At 35.8% G+C, this 17,868-nt stretch overlaps 1 protein-coding gene and 1 non-coding gene across 2 annotated transcripts in view; both read left to right on the forward strand.

Moving 5' to 3' along the window:
• The first annotated feature begins 631 nt into the window (after window positions 1-631).
• Window positions 632-17,868, forward strand: part of NRIP1 (nuclear receptor interacting protein 1) — a 79,813-nt gene continuing 62,576 nt past the window's right edge. The window contains exon 1 of the mRNA XM_035015128.1: window positions 632-710. The gene's annotated coding sequence lies outside the window, so the exon portion shown is untranslated. The remainder of the gene's footprint in view (window positions 711-17,868) is intronic.
• LOC118017459 lies at window positions 6,446-6,599 on the forward strand. The gene has a single exon (XR_004681160.1). It is a non-coding gene; the product is annotated as a small nucleolar RNA SNORA62/SNORA6 family (small nucleolar RNA).

A 17,868-nucleotide genomic window follows, 5' to 3' on the forward strand; every position in this document is an offset into this window, starting at 1 on the left:
GGGTGTCTGCATCACTCCTTCCTTATCACCAACTAGCTGCACTGTCCATTAGCCTGTTGATCCATATAAAGTCCCCTCAGCCACCACAGTATTAAAGTATAGGCTGTGTCTCTTGCTGGTCAAAAACTTTTCACCCACTCTTTTATTCCTGAAGGTATAAACTTTCCCACATGTTGATGTCATTCTGTATCAGAAGGCTTCTTATTCTCAGTTCAACATTTTTTGTTCCTAGTGGTCGAGAGAGAGAGAAAGAGAGAGAGAGAGAGAGAGAGAAAAGAGGTGTTTCAAACTCTGTATTGACTACCAAATCATCCTAATACCTTTTCTCTCAGAATTCTTCATCCCCATTAACTTCTCACCTTGAGAATAGGTAATAGTGTTTATGTAGTATAAAGACAGTGTATTTTGGTAAATAATTTTATAATGCAGATTGTTCATCAGATATGGTCAACAGCTATGCCCAAGGAAAGCATGTATAATGAAGAATATTTTTTATCTTACATCTTTTTTGTTATTTTTTGAGATAATTTATTTTAGTCAGTAGTTAAGATTCCATTGTAAAACATGCCATTGAAATTCTTTGAGATAAGATGCAATTGAAGTAATATTTATTTTTCTTAATTTTCAGGGAGCTTTTGGACTGTGAGCTATTTCAGAACTCTGTTCTCAGGACCTGTTATTTTAACAGTCAGGAGAAACACATCCAGAAGGTATTGTATTTTGTCTATTGCTCCATTCTTTTAAAATGTAATTAAGCCTTTCCAATTATAGAAAGAATATTATGTTGCATTTTGTTATTTATTTTTAAGTTTCAGATATTGATTAACTAGTTGTTTGATGTTTATAACAGAGGAAAGGGATACATTTCAGTGTTGTAATTCTGAATTTTGGGTAAGTCAGTGAAAGCTGCTTTAGGGGGGTGGCTGGGTAGCTCAGTTGGTTAAGCGTCCGACTCTTGATTTCCACTCAGGTCATGATCTCAGGGTCGTAAGATCAAGCCCCGAATGGGGCTCCTCATTAAGCAGGGAGTCTGCCTGAGATTCTTTCCCTCCCTCTACCCTCCCCCACTCTTTTTTTCCTCTCATAAATAAATCTTGTTTAAAAATCTGGTTTAGGGCGCCTGGGTGGTTCAGATGGTTAAGCGTCTGCCTTCGGCTCAGGTCATGATCCCAGAGTCCTGGGATCGAGTCCCGCATCAGGCTCCCTGCTCTGCGGGAAGTCTGCTTCTCCCTCTGCCTCTCTCTCTCTCTCATGAATAAATAAATAAAATCTTAAAAAAAAAAAAATCTGGTTTAGATAAAAACAGTTTTGCCTATTTTAAGCATCTTAAGTATTTACATGTTACCTTTTCACTATAGAACTATTTTAAAGAATGTTTTGATTTGAAAATGAGATATTTGAGGCACTTATTTATCTAAGACAGTATGGAATATACATTAGATAATCAGGCAGGCTTAAAGTCCTTCCTGCCTTTGACAACTCTACCTTCTAGTATAGAGATCAGCTGCCATCTACATTTCTGCCAGTCTTTCATCAGGATCCATGGACACCTGACTCAGCCTCTGTCCATCGACCAAGATTCCTATCTGCATTATCACCTGTGGTTAGATGGGTGTAGCATAACAATTCCTCTGCTTGCAGAGCCTGAGTCTCAGGACATGTGATGTATTACAAGAAAGGAAGAAACTTAACCTGTTTTGTGTTTTTGTCTTTTGCAACCCCAAGACCCCATGTGGATGTACCAAATGATTTGACTAAAGTCAGTGGTGAACACAGTCCCCTTTAGCCTTATCCAAAGTTTCCTTCTTAATATCCACCTTTAAACCTCCCCTAAGTTTTGTGTTTTCCTTAGAAAACTTGCCTGCTGTCTTGCTTGGAATAGAAATATTTAATAAAATAATGTATTTGTTGAAGTTGTAGTGAATAAGTCAACTTCTTTAAATAACATATTTTCTTATTAACTGGGTATTTATTTATATTCGCATGAGATAACACAGAAATCAGTAGTATGGATTTTTTTAATCACTTGTCAAGCCATGTGAATTTCTAGTATTTATAAATTTACAATTTGTAAATTTATAAATTTACAGTCTTTTATGTTTCCATAGCACAGTATATTGAACTTTTAATGTAGTAACTTTCTGTGTTTAAAATTCTTCACCATTGACAAAGTAGCATTTTCTCCTTTCTCTTGTCAGTTATAAGAGGGAGAGTGAAAGTGAATAAGAAATTTAAATAAAGGGGCGCCTGGGTGGCTCACTTGGTTAAGCGTCTGCCTTTGGCTCAGGTCATGATCCCAGGGTCCTGGGATTGAGCCCCGCATCGGGCTCCCTGCTCGGCGGGGAGCCTGCTTCTCCCTCTTCCACCCCTGCTGCTTGTGTTCCCTCCTTTGCTGTGTCTCTCTCTGTCAAATAAATAAAATCTTAAAAAAAAAAAAAAAAGGAATTTAAATAAGCACATTAGGACTATAAAAGAAATTGTAAATGAAATCCAAATATTAATTTTAATCTTGACTATGCATACTTTATCAGTGAAGGAAATGATATGGTCAGAAACTTTGGATTTTGTGAAATTCAAAGTTATCTTTTTATTTTGGGAGGGGTTTACTGATATTTTATTTATTATTTTTAAATTTAATTTAATTTTATTATAATTCCAGTATAATGAACATATGGTGTTATATTAGTTTCAGGTATACAATGTAGTGATTTAGCAATTCCATACATCACCCCATTCTCATCATGAGTGCCCTCCTTAATCCCCATCACCTATTTCACCCATCCCCCATCCACCTCTCCTCTGGTAACCATCAGTTTGTTCTCTATAGTTAAGAGTTTGTTTCTTGGCTTGTCCCTCTCTCTCTTTTTTTTTTCTTGCTCGTTTGTTTTGTTTCTTAAATTCCACATATGAGAGAAATCATGTGGTATTTGTCTTTCTCTGACTTATTTCACTTAACATTATACTCTTTAGCTCATCCATGTCATTGCAAATGGCAAGATTTCATTCTTTTTATGTGGAATATATAATATTCCACTATATATATGTGTATATATATCCTGTATATGTATGTATATATATTCTCTCTATATATATTCTGATTCTCTCTATTCTGATATCTATCTATCTATCTATATATCTCACATCCTCTTTATCCGTTCACCAGTCGACAGGCACTTAGGCTGCTTCCATAATGTGGCTATTGTAAATAAGGCTGCTATAAACATAGGGGTGCATGTATCTCTTTGAATTAGTGTTTTTGTATTTTGGGGGTAAATACCCAGTAGTGCGATTGCTGGATCATAGGGTAGCTCTATTTTTAAGTTTTTGAGGAACCTCCACACTCTTTTTCACAGTGGCTGCACCATTTGCATTCCCACCAACAGTGCAAGAGGATTCCTTTTTCTCTACATCCTCCCCAACACTTGTGGTTTCTTATGTTGTTGATTTTAGCCATTCTGACAGGTGTGAGGTGATATCTCATGGCAGTTTTGATTTGCATTTCCCTGATGATGAGTGATGTTGAGCATCTTTTCATGTGTGTGTTGGCTATCAGGATGTCTTCTTTAGGGAAATGTTTGTTCATGTCATCTGCCCATTTTTAATTGGATTATTTGGTTTTTGAGTGTTGAGTTGTATAGTTCTTTATATGTTTTGGATACTAACCCTTTACTGGATACGTCATTTGCAAATATCTTCTCCCATTCACTAGGTTCCTTTTAGTTTTGTTGATTGTTTCCTTCACTATGCAGAAGCTTTTTATTTTGATGTCCCAATAGTTTATTTTTGCTTTTATTTCTCTTGCCTCAAGAGACATATCTAGAAAAATATTGCTGTGGCCTGTGTCAGAGACCTTACTGCCTATGCTCTTCTCTAGGATTTTTGTGGTTTCAGGTCTCACATTTAGGTCTTTAATCCATTTTTAGTGTACTTTTGTATGTGGTGTAAGAAAGTAGTCCAGTTTCATTCTTTTGCCTGTTGCTGTCCAGTTTTCCCAACAGCATTTGTTGAAGAGACTTTTTCCCATTGCATACTTTTGCCTCCTTTGTCAAGTAATAATTGACCATATAATTGTGGGTTTATTTCTGGGCTCTCTATTCTATTCCATTGATCTCTGTCTGTTTTTCTTTTAATCCCATACTGTTTTGATTACTACAGCTTTGTGATGTAACTTGAAGTGTGGAATTGTAATACCTCCAAGCTGTATTTTTCTTTTGCAAAATTGCTCTGGCTATTCGGGGTCTTTTGTATAAATTTTAGGATTTTTGGGGGGCTCCTTGGTGGCTCAGTCAGTTAAGCCTCTGCCTTCAGCTCAGGTCATGATCTCAGGGTCCTGGGATTGAGCCCCCAAGTCAGGCTGTCTGCTCAGCAGGAAGCCTGCTTTTCCCACTGCCCCTCCTCCCCCAGCTCCTGCTCTATCTCCCTCTCTCAAATAAATAAAATCTTTAAAAAAAAATTTTTTAGGATTTTTTTGTCGTTATTCTAGTTCTATGAAAAATGTCATTGGTATTTTGATAGGAATTGCATTAAATTTATAGATTGCCTCCGGGTAATTTGGACATTTTAAGAATACTTGTTCTTCTAATCCATGAGCATGAAAAGTAATCTTTTTAAATTGAAGATAGGAATTAAGTATTACAATTAAATATTTGAAGTACAAACAAGGATTGTTACACTTTTAAAGTCATTATGAATTATTCATTTATGAAAATTTATCATGTCACCTCAAAATTAAGAGTATGTTTGAATAAAGTTGAACTGGTTGCTATTTTTTAAAAAACAGCAAATAGGGGTGCCTGGGTGGCTCAGTCATTAAGCGTCTGCCTTCGGCTCAGGTCCTGACCTTCGGGTCCTGGGATCAAGCCCTGCATTGGGCTCCCTGCTCAGCGGGAAGCCTGCTTCTCCCTCTCCCACTCCCCCCTGCTTGTGTTCCCTCTCTCGCTGTGTCTCTGTCAAATAAATAAATAAAATCTTTAAAAAAAAAAAAAACTGCAAATATGTTTAGTTGTAGGATTAAGTAAATTCAAATTAGGAATGTAAATTTAAAATAGGAATTGGTTTTAAATAGTTCTTTTGAAACTAACTCATGATACTTAAGGCCCTTTAAAATAAAAAACAAAAAACCTTTTACCAAATTATAACTTCATGTAGTCAAACAGACACTCTTACTTGCCAGTTCAGTGATTTTTTTTTTCTTTTTACATAAGCATACCCCGCGTAACTAACACCCTACCTCAGAAGGCTGTCTTTCCTAGTCAGTACTACCTCTATTTAACAGAAACCAATCTGTGGCATTTTTTACTGTGTGTTAGTTTTGCCTGTTTTTGAACTGCATATGGTTGGAGTCATGTAATATGAACTCTTGTGTTGGAGTTTTTTGATCAACATTATGTATCTGAGAGTCATCCATGTGTGTATTATTTGTCCCCCCCCAATTGTCTATATTCCATTGTGATTAGACCACCATTTATTCATTCTACTGTAAATGGATATTGAATATCTTTCCAATTTGGGGCTACAAGTAAGGCTGCTATGAATTTTTTTATATCTTTTGGTAGAACTAAGCATTCCTTTCTGATGAGCGTATGCACAGGAGCAGAACTGCTGAACCGTGGAGTATGTGTATGTCTAACTTTAGTATAATACATACTTGGAGTGCTTTTAAGGATATTTGGGAAATGTCATTCAGTGTATCTTCTCATGATGATAGATCATACTGTGATACAGATTTATTTTTCTCCAACTTTATGTAAACTCTAAAGTTGTTTTTTCAGGAGGAATGAAATTTTCCCTCTCTTAAAAATAAGTTGCCTGTTTTCTGATGCCATCATGGTATGTATGTGATCTATGAAACTTAGATCTATCCTAACCCTCTGAAGGAAAATAGAACATAAAACCCTCCTATATATACTTAGTACTGTGGAAATACTGAAAATTAATTTTAAATTAAATCAGGCATTTTATACATGAGGTTTTTATCTTATTCTTTAATTTTGGGATACCTCTTGAATATCTAAAATAATACACTCTTGAGTTACAAAAAACTTACCTTAGCCTTTCTGATAAATATTTCTTTCTACCTTTATCTGTGTTGTATTAATCTTTTTGATGATCTAAAGTGAAATTATTCATTCTAGAACATAAGTACTTGAGAAATTTTTTTGTCAGGTCTTTTTCTCAGTCTTTACTATGGAGCAGTGCTGTCCATTCAGTAGTTAGTGTAGTGTAAGCTGCACATGAATTTTAAATTGTCCAGTAGGCACATTAAAAAAGGAAAAAGAAACTGATCAATTAATAAAATATTTAACCCAGTATCAGCAAAATATTATTCATTGCATAATTAATATAAAATTATGAGATATCTTACCTTTATTTTCTTATGGTAGGTTTTTGAAATTCAATGTCTATTTTTTCTTATAGCACATCTCAATTCAAACTAATCACCTTTCCTGTACATTGTTGGAGCTTGGAGTTGAGGCCACTGCCTGGCCAGTGAACTCACAAGTGTAGGTCGTGCTGCATGAGGAGGAGCAAGTCTTTTGCTAACGCCCCAAGGGGCTCTGGCCCAATCAGTGACTGTGATAGTAATTCTTGCTACAAGTGTGTGTGTGTGTGTGTGTGTAAATACATATAAAAATAAAATTAAAAATTAAAAAAATAAAAGTATTTTTAAAAGGCAGACTAGTCCCTTTTCAAGTGCTCTCCAGCCCACATGTGTCTAGTACCATATTGGACAGCACAGCTATAGAGTTACATCTTGGGTTTTTAAAAGACAAGACTTTAGTCATATTTATATCTAGTTAAAATTATCCTTTAGGGGCCCCTGGGTGGCACAGTCGACTCAGCGGCCGACTCTAGGTTTGGGCACAGGTCGTGATTTCAGGCTCCTGAGATTGAGCCTCCTGTCGGGCTCCACATTCATCGCGCAGTCTGCTTCAGATTCTCTCTCCCTCTGCCCTTCCTGCTCGTGCTCTCTCTCCCTCTAAAATAAATAAATAAATCTTTAAAAAAAATTATCCTTTAAAATCCAATAGAAAGATGCCATGTCGGACGCTAATCTACCATCTTTGAGTGGGTCTCAAACTGCCTGTTTTTCCTTCATTGTTGGAATAAATAACATTTTCTTTGGTTGAACATCAGATAAAGCAATTAGCCAATGTTTAGGGGATGTTTTGTATGAAAAATACATATCTTTAATCTGTAAAATCAAAACCTGTAACAGCAGATGAGTAACATCTTCCATCTTACTCTAGGTTATATGCTGGATAGAATTTTAATCTTACTGTATGTTTCTTTTTTCCTTTCTTTTTAAAGCATGGCTGGTTTAATTTGAATGTGATAACCCGAACGATGTAATTCCACCATCTCCTGCATAAAATAGGGCAGTTAAAAAAAGGTTATATGTGTACATATAGATGTACCTATGACTTTTCATTAATTAGGATATTTAAAGGTTACCTACATTTTGAGGGTTAATTAATGTTTCTTCATGTATATTATTTGCCAAGTAGGATAAATCAAGAACCATATGCTACCTAATATGAACTTAGGTCAGATTTTACTACCAAATTGTCTTGCTTTAAGCTTTTTTAGTGTTTGGAATATGGATAAGGTACCATTGACCTTTGAATGTGGTCACACATGGAGTTGTTGTGAGGGATAGGGCTCCTTGAGCAATACCTGCTGTAATTGTATATGTTAGCTGTTATTTTGGTTTCTAGATCTGAGGTAGCTGTTTTACAGTCCTACTCACTAACTTTTTTTTTTTTTTTATAGTACTTACCTCTTCCTTTTTAAAAGAAATCAACTTTACTTCCTTGACATCCAATGCTAACAGTACATGTTATTGGCTACTTTTTAAAGACGAAAATCCTCCCTCTGCTGAAAAGCCCTCATCTTGGTTGTAGTAAAATTTAAAGTTCCTGTCTTTGCTGACCAGGCCATCGCATCTTCTTAATGAGGCCTTACCTGGCAACCATTCCACTCTGAGTGGAGGCTTCCCCTCTTTCCTGTCTCTTTTCTTTTTCCACAGCACTTATCACCTTTAAAACTACCATGACATTAATTTTTTAAAATTATTGTTTATTGATTATTTTCCTCTTCTAAAGTGAAAGCTGTCTGAGGGCAGGAATCTTTTTATGTTGTGTTCATCACTAATATATCTGAAAGAACCAAGAGTAATGCTGGGTTTCAGTTAGTACAGCTACTATAGAACACAGTGTGGAGGTTCCTCAAAAAATTAAGAGCTACCATCTGATCCAGTAATCCGATTTCTGGGTATATATATCGAAAGAAATTGGAATCAGGATCTTGAAGAGCTATCTGCGCTCCTGTATTTTTCTCAGAAGTATTCACAGTAGCCAAGACATGAAAGCAACCCCCATGTCCATCGACATGTGAATGCATCAAGAAGATGCAGTATTTCCATACCTTAAAAAAGAAGGAAGTCCCATCATTTGTGACAACATAGATGAACCTGAAGGACATTATCCTAAGTAAAATAAGCTAGCCAGAAGCACAAATACTATGGGATCTCGCTTCTGTGAGGAATCCAAAAAGTCAAACTCCTAGAAGCAGAGAATAGAATGGTGGTTACCAGGAATTGGGAGGAAGAGGAAGCTGAGGTTTTGGTCAAAAGGTATAAACTTAAATTATGCAAGAGGAATAAATCCTAGGGATCTACTGTACAGCACAGTACCTATAGTTAGCAATACTGTATTTTATACTTAAAAATTTGCGGGGCGCCTGGGTGGCTCAGTCGTTAAGCGTCTGCCTTTGGCTCAGGTCATGGTCCCAGGGTCCTGGGTTCGAGCCCCGCATCGGGCTCCCTGCTCCACGGGAAGCCTGCTTCTCCCTCTCACCCTCCCCCTGCTTGTGTTCCTTCTCTCGCTGTGTCTCTGTCTGTCAAAAAAAAAAAAAAAAAATTGCTAAGAGGTAGGGCTTTTGTTCGGTGTTCTAATCACACAAAAAATAAAGAGGGCAGGAAGAAACTTCTGAAGGTGTTGGATGTAATTATGGCATTGACTATGGCAGTGGTTTCACGAGTATGTACTTACTTCCAAACTCATCAAGTTATACAGCATTTTGTATATCAATTATTCCTTTAAAAATTGTTGTTGCTGTTTGATGATAGGCATTTAGAAGGAGCTTATAAATATTTATTGACTAAATATTTCTTGAATGCGTGGAGAAACTACACTTTTTCCCCACTCCTGGAAATTTGCCTTTAGGAATTTTCTGGGGGCAGGGAATATTTAAAGCAAGAGAAAACAAAGATCTTCAGTAGTATATATAATAATACATTTTGATAATTTGAATTAGTTGAAAATAGTTTATTCATCAAACTGATATGTATATACCTATATGAAAGGTAACATGTAAATATGAGGTTTCCAAACATAGAGTTTATTATTATGGTCAAGTAATTTATCTTTTGGGTATTTATATGTGTATTTTTCCATTTGGGTCATAAAAATCATGTTGGTAATCAGTTAGAGAAATATATTTATAAGATACTTCTTTCATTCTTATGAAATATAGAGATACACATTGTATTTTGGTATCGTAAAATTAGTATGAATCAAACAGACCTTGATAGTTTTTAAGAAATAATTTATATGTAGCAAAGTATAGATTGCCTTTCAATTTAGTAGACATTTTCTAGTTGTAATTTTTAAAGTTTTATTTTTAAGACATTTACAACAAATGTCTTTAAAATAGTACAAAAATGCAATCAAAGACATATTAAGAAATGGTGTATGCTGCCTTAGAATACATTAAAAGGAGTTGTTATAAGTGGTTTTTCCAAAACGGTGAATGGTATGGTATGTTATATCTCCATAAAGCTGTAAAAAATGTAAAAAATAATTTTTTTTTAATTAAAAAAAATAAATGGTTTTTCCAAAGTAAAATAGGTAACTTTATGTGATAATTTAAGCAAAGTTTTTCTTGGAAGTCTGTTTACAAGTGTTTGGTTTTATTTTATGCCTTTATATATCAACACATGATATATATGACTATTTCAGTAATCATTTTCATGAGAACAGGAAGAACTATAAGTTTTGGTTTATTTCTTTCTCTTTCCACTGCCGTTTTCCAAATTCAAGTGTTCATACTTCATGCTTGTTAGACAGTTATTGCCGTCACTTTCTAACTGGTCTTTTTGCCTTTTCATTTTTATTATTCAACCCATTCTACACACCATAGGACAGTAAACCTTTCTGAAGGAAGTGTTAAAATTCTGAACAAAGGCCTTCGCCTAACAAGATAAAAGCCAAGTCCTATTTTTATCTGGCTCCTACTTATCCCAGCATCATATTCCATTTGCTTCTCCCTCAAAGACGTTAACCGCACATTTCATATGCTGCCTCACGGGTTGAACCATCTTGATCACAGGTGTCTTGTGATCCCTGCTCATTTTCTTTTACTAAAACGCTACCTGTTCTGTGATTTGAATAATCACCCTGAAGTGCCCTCTTCTTTTCTCCCTTAGTAGTTGATGAGTACCGTTCACACTGCATTTATCTTATTCATCTCTTCTGCAAGATTGTAAACTTCCAAAGGGAAGGGATCATATCTTCTATAACTCTGTGATTTGTAAAGCACCCAGCTTCAAGCCTTACATGTATAGGGTGATAAATCAAAATGCTGATGAGTCAGCAACTCCAGGGTATATCCTGGAGCTTTAGAAGCAATTAAGAAAAGTATACAAATTCATTCTGTACCGTGTTGCACAAGTTACTTAAGCTTAGGGTGCAACAATTTTTACATGTGGTTTGTGTGAAGATTTACATGTGGTTAGAAATTTGTAGGTTCCTAAGTGATAAAAGCATTTGTGATAGTTCTCAAACTGTGTTTTGTGGACTATATAAGTTTCTTTGTCTTCATGTAAAATATATAGAATGTTGTTTTAATGTTCCTTACCTGACTAATAACACGATTGATTTAATATGTTAGCTGAATGTTTACTGTAATAAGTCTCTTTACAATTCATCTGAAACAAGAAAGAAAATAGAGATGCCTTTGGTGAAAGTAATAAATTACCTGTGTAGAATGCAACAATTTGAGAGATGAATGAATTTGAAAGTTTTGTTAACAACTTTCCAAAATTGATCCTTAATTCATCATATTGAATTACCTGGAGTAAAATACATTTTTTGAAGGGCATCATCTCACAGATTTCCATAAATTTCTCAAAGGTGACCCCATCCCTGTCAATTCTATTTCCTAGGAGTATTTAAAATTAAATAGCTTACCAGGCTAGTGGATGTTCTAATCGGGACTGAAATCAGGATAATGAATTTTTTTTTTTTTTTTAATTGGGGTATAGTTCTGGTGCTAAGAACAGCATCTAGGAATGGAATAAGTTTCTGATTTTCAGAGATTTTTTTTTTTCTCTCAAAAACAAAATCTGGATATCATGTATATCTGGGTTATAGCTGTGGAATTAGTTCAAAGAAAGAGATAGGTTGAGGTTCAGGGAGGAAACAGTTTTATAGAACCAGCATCTTGAACCATGAATACAGTCATCATCTGTAGACCCTGAAAATGTGGGCCCATATTGTCTTGTGTGTTTAAGTGCTCAGATGTTGGTGACACAAATTGGTAACAGACTGAATTTGTAAGGAGGAGGCAATGATTATGTTTCTAAGGCTTCCTTACTCATGACAAAATGTGATGTGCAATTTGGATACTATTCTTTTGGCAACTAAATAGGTTTGAGAAGTTAACCTTAAAGGCCATCCAGATATATTTTAGGTGGTTAGTATACAGAGCCCTTATTTATTACCTAGGTCATAATAGAAAATATTTAGCCTTTTTTTTTTAATGGTGGCTAAAAATTTGACCCTTCGGTTTTATTTTATATTACAGACAAAAATTCTGAAAGAAAGTCTAAGTGTTTTTCCTAATAGAAATGGATATAACCTGAACCTGACAGTGAATGGTATTGTTACTTTGATAATATTAAAAATTTGTGCACGGAGTTTGTATTAATACTGAGTTCATGCTAATTTGCTATTTTCACAGTAATTTCAGTAAATAAGAAGTGGATAAATAACACTTTCATTTTATTTAAGTAGTTCCATGGGTTTCTGTTAAGGGTGTAGTATTTGTTGGAAAGTCACATACAATTTAAACCTAGTCTGGTGACCACAGAATTTTATATATATATATATATATATATATATATATATATATATATATATAACCAAAGGATATACAGTTGACCTTTGAACAACACGGAGGTTAAGGGTACCAATCCCTGGCAAAATCAAAAATCTGTGTGCAATTTTGACTCCCCCAAAACTTAACTAATAATAGCCTACTGTTTACTGGAAGCCTTCCTGATAACATGAACAGCTATATGTATTATATACTGTAGTCTTATAATAATACTTTTTTCTTAATTTATTTTGTATTTCTAGGCTACATGGTTCATCTGTTTTTTCAAATTGTTGCAAATTTCCAAAAAATATTCCAATATATTTATTGAAAGATAGTGGACCTAACACAGTTCAAACTCGTTGTTCAAGGGTCAATTGCATTTCTTTTACCCCTTATGTAGATGCCAAGAGTAGTCCTGTAATGGCCACAGTTTAATACAGTGACATGAAAAATGCTGGTTAGAGTCATAAGATTGATGTTTGAACTAGCTCACCAAACAGACTGTTTAACCTGAGCCTCAGTTTCCTAATCTGTAAAATGGGGACATAACCTACATCAAAGGAATATTATGCAAAGTAAATGAGGAAATAGTTTGTTGTCACCAGTGTAATGTTCTAGAAAGATAATGTTTTATTGACAATATTTTAATTCTATATATTCCAAATGAATTAAAATAGGTTTTTGGATGACTCCTGTTTTACTCAGTAGCACACCCTTCTAAATCAGGACCTCTCTTCCACACATTATGCATTTTTCTTTTTTTTTTCTTTTTTTTTGCTTCTGTTTCACTTGAAGAGTTTTCACAAACCCTGCTCCACGCTTTTGAACTCCTTTCAAGTTTGAACCAGTTACCATCTGCCACCTACTGACCCAGTTCTCTCTACTTCCTTCAGCTGTGCTCTCCCCATACACACTTGCTTATTTTTGTTGGGTGATTAAATTGGCCTCCATTTGATTTTTCCAAAGATCTAGATTAATACAGGGTTACAAACAGCAGCTTCCAAATGTGTCTGAACTATAAAGTGCAGGGTACAGAGAATCCAGTAAGTAATAATACTCTTTTTTTTTCCCCCTAAGGAAGACAGTTGTCAGAGAAAACAACTGGTAAAACCCCGAATGGACTTGCTTTTTACTTCATTGTATAGTACTTAGAGGTTTTTAAAGTGATTTCTGCCTACATATCCAGGTTAAAAAAGTTTTCAGTATGAAGTAGGAGTTTGTAAAGTGACTCACCACATATGCAAGTACTTCAAAATGCATGCCCTTAACTACTATTTGAATTTTTATAGGTTTATAGTTTTGCTGACTGCAAGAAAATAAAAGGCCTAGTGCCACTTTTTACTGGGTCAAGATTTATTTTAACAAATCAACGTTTCCTGAGCGTTTTGATGCTTACAAAAGTCCTAGAGATTTTCCTGCAAAAAGACTTGACAGGCTTTATTCCAGTAAGGAAAATTCAGGGTGCTTATGCTGTGGTAGTAACAAAAGCAGTATATTTGGTGAATTTGTTTATAGAAATTGCCAGAAGCCAGACTATCCTAGAGATGTAATTTTGTTTAAAGAGGAAAGGACAAGTATTTATATTTGTACAGCTCCAGGTACAGAAAATTTGACCTGTAATTTAAAAGCAGACTGTCAGTCTTTCATGAAATGATCAGCAGATGGGTTGACCAAGGCAATTGGTCTCACACTGTGGAGGCTTCATTCAGTAGTGGTTTGTGCAATGCATTATAGGAGCACACTGACCTGGATTTGAATCCCAGGTCTACCCCTTACCTGTTGTACGACTTTGGGCAAGTCACTCCACTGCTCTGAGCCTTAGTTTCTTCATCTGTAAAGTTGAATAGTATCTATTTTATAGATAATGATTAAGTGAGATAATATATGACTTAGTACGATTGTAAAAAAACTGGCATTTACTTGCCATCTAGTTAATAAAAGTTAATTATAATGGCTGGGAACTAACCCTCCAAATAGTAGTTTTAAAAACTTGCGTTTCTAAAGAGTACACTTTTAAGGCACCTGAGTGGCTCAGTCAGGTAAGTGTCTGACTCTGCATTTTGGCTCAGGTCATGATCTCAGAGTCATGAGATTGAGCCCCTCATGGGGCTCCGGCTTACAGTGGAGTCTCTGCTTGAGATTTTCTGCCTCTCCCTTTGCCCTCCTCCCCCTGCCCCCCGGCTCGCTCTCCCTCTGTCTCAAATAAATAAATAAATAAAATCTTCTTTTAAAAAAGGAGCACACTTACCACGATGAGCACTGAGTAATGTATAGAATTGTTGAATCACTATGTTGTACACCTGAAACTAATATAACACTATGTTAACTATACTGGAATTAAAAAATTTAGTTAAAAAAGCTTGCATTCCATGTTGAGAGTCATTAAAGTATAGAAATATATTTGAGATATCTTTAAAATCTTTAGGAAACCACGTTAGAATCAAAGCAGTGTTTATAACTAATAGATTGAATTTGACAAGGATTGAGACACTGGTGTGGTGTTTTGAACAAGTGTGAATCCTGACTCTGCCACCTACTTTGTTGACTTTGGACTAATCATCTCACCTCCTAAGGCTCAGTTTTCTCATCTGTAAAATGGGGATAACTTAATAGGGTTGGTTTTGAGAATTGAAAGAATGAAACCATAGAAAGCACTTAATGTAGTTCTTGGCACAGTAAGTTTTGGTTATTCTTGTTAGTCCATAGATACCCTTTTGGACATGGCCTTGAGTACTTGTGAGAAATATAGCCTGAATTTTTTTTTTTTTAAGATTTTTTATTTATTTATTTGAGAGAGAGAGAATGAGAGACAGAGAGCACGAGCAGGAAGAGGGTCAGAGGGAGAAGCAGACCCCCCGCTGAGCAGGGAGCCCGATGTGGGACTCGATCCTGGGACTCCAGGATCATAACCTGAGCTGAAGGCAGTCGCTTAACCAACTGAGCCACCCAGGCGCCCTAGCCTGAATTTTTTTGATGTCATAGTTAATGTTGGAATTTTGGAATTAATACTTTTTTTCCCCCATTTGTATAATGTTTATCTAGTTGAAGATAAAATACTAAAATATTTTGAATCTCCTATAGTCAAATAGCACTTAATTTATATTTGGAAAAACACATTTTTACCTATCATCTGCTATGATCTGAATGTTTATTTTGCCTTCAAAATTCATATGTTGCAATCCTAACCCCAAAGGAGGGGGAACCCTCGGGAGGTGATTAGATCGTGAAGGTGGAGTCCTCACAGTGGGATGAGTTTCCATATAAAAGAGGCCTTGCAGAGACCCCCTTCCCCTTTCTGCCATCTTTGGTATAGCTAGATTCTCCCTGGATACCATGCCTGCATGTACCAGGATCCTAGACTTACCAGCCACCCAAACTGTGAGAAAGAAATTTTTGTTGTTTATAAGCCACCCAGTCCATGGTATTCTGTTATAGCAGCCTGAATGGACTAGGACAACATCCATTTTTTTTAACAATTTTATGGCTCTATGCTTTTAATCCACTCTTTATCCATGTTTCTGCTTTCCTCCCTGTGTCATTGCGTGAGAGTGACCCAAAGGAGAAGCAGGGGGAGCGGGAGGAGGCCGGATTGTCAATAGATGGTCAGCCTTACCATGATCAAGTGTACTCTCAGGACTAAAGTCCTCAGCTAAATGGATTCATGAATACTTTTTGAAGTATTACCAATAGAATAATTTTCATTGCTTTTTCACTATTGTAGAACATGCTGAGAAGATTTTAAAGGCAATCTCTACTTTTCCCACCATCCTTCAATAATTTTTTTTCAGAGCCATAATTTCATCCAGTAATTTTTCAAAGTGACAGCTAATAGAAGATTGGCAATTAAAGAGTTACCATATATTATAGGCATTATATTAAGTATAGAGTTAAGTTAGTGCCCATTATGTTTAAAGGAAGTTATTTAATAGTCTAGGGATTTTACATTTGTAGGAATTTTCTAAGTTTATAAGACTTCAGTGAGGAAACACTATAGTTTGGTAGGTTCTTACAGTGAGAACTTGAAGAGTTAGAGTTTTGGATAGCTAAAGCTTTGGCTTTGTTACTGACTAATGGTTTGGCTTTGAGTTAAAAACCAAAACCTGATGACTGTTAGCCCTTGGACTCAAACCATTACTGAGTCACAAGACCCCCCTTTCCTGTAAATCTAGAATTACTTCACAGGTGAGGGGGAGCATCTGAGATGAATAAAGTTGTCCCCTAACTGCCTTCCAGTGTGTGGACACACACAAAGAAAGTGTAATTATTTATGTTAAAAATTCATCATGTCCTGATTTTCTGTGGCCTTGAGACCTCCCACATCCCTCCTTACCACCTGACTTCCTCTCTCTCTCCTTCCCTTTCTTCCTTCCTTTGGATAAGTACTGATAGTTCTGCAGAACCTGGTGAGGCAGATAGTGGTTTAGAGCACAATTTACTATTTAAATTATTTCAAAGCTCTATATTTGGATTGCCTTTGCTTTGGTCATATGTTTCTTTTCAACTCTTAATTAAGAACACACTGTTTATAAATGAATTCCTGTGAGAAAATATGACTCATATTGAGAGATCTTGTTTTATTGTCATATGACATGTTCTGTAGGCATGCAGTATAAAAAAGGGGGAAAACACCTGACATCCATCTTCATTTTAGTTTGATTAACACATTGCAGGAAACTGTGACTATTTAAAAAATTTTTTTTCTATGTTAATTAAAATATAAGTAATTAAAGACCTTACTAAAATAACTTAAACAATGAGGGATAAATATCCTACCCAACATGAAGTTTAGAGTACAGGTAGCTAATTAATTGCCATAATGGTATTATCAGGAACCCACAGGCTATTTTCCATTTTTCTACTCTGTTGTCTTGAGTGTTCTGGCAATCTTTGGTTACAAGGTGGACATTTTTCCATGCTACTTTTTTTTTTAAGTGAGGAAACATTTCCTAGTAAATTTCATTGGCCATAATTGCATCATATGCCTGCACCTAAACCCCTGATTGGCAGAGTAAACATTACTTGTCATAGTGGCTCGAGCTAATCAGGATTCACCTCTTAAGAGTTCTGCCAGCAAGTGAGAAGGGGAAGGTGTGTCTTTGAGAGGGCTACTGCAGTGAACGACACAGCTAGGGAAGGTCAGAGTTTTGTTAATTTCTGCAAGCTTCCTTATGGGATCACAAAATATAGACAGGCATGCCTTGATTCATTCGATATATGTTTATTGAATATCTAGTGTATTCCAGTTATTCTCTCCTAAGGATAGAGCAGTGACCAAAAAGGGGGGAAACTACTGCCCCCTTGAAGCTTACGTTTTATTGGTGAAATAGACAAACAGTATACAACAATTCAACTTCATGGTATCTTACAAACCGTGCTAAAACTGAAGCAAAGAAGGGAGCATGGAAGGTTTTGGGCAGGGGTATATGGAATTTTAGATTATGTCCAGGGAACGTCTCACCCAGAATATGATTTAAGTAAAGGATGAATTGATGTGATACATACAGCTCTCTGGGGAGAAGGGTATTCTAGTCAAAGCCCCTGTGGGTGAATGAGGGAGAGTCACAGGAAGTGAGGTCAGAGTGGGGAGCCACTAGAAATTTTGAGCAAAGGGGTGACACAATAAAATATGTTCGCAGAATCACTTTGGCAGTTGTGTTAAGTAGACCAAAAGGCATTAGAAACAGAAGCGGGAAAACCAGTCAGGAA

This window comes from Mirounga leonina, unplaced genomic scaffold, assembly GCF_011800145.1.
Source record: "Mirounga leonina isolate KUSES-001 unplaced genomic scaffold, KU_Mleo_1.0 Mir_169, whole genome shotgun sequence".
Lineage (NCBI taxonomy): Eukaryota > Metazoa > Chordata > Mammalia > Carnivora > Phocidae > Mirounga > Mirounga leonina.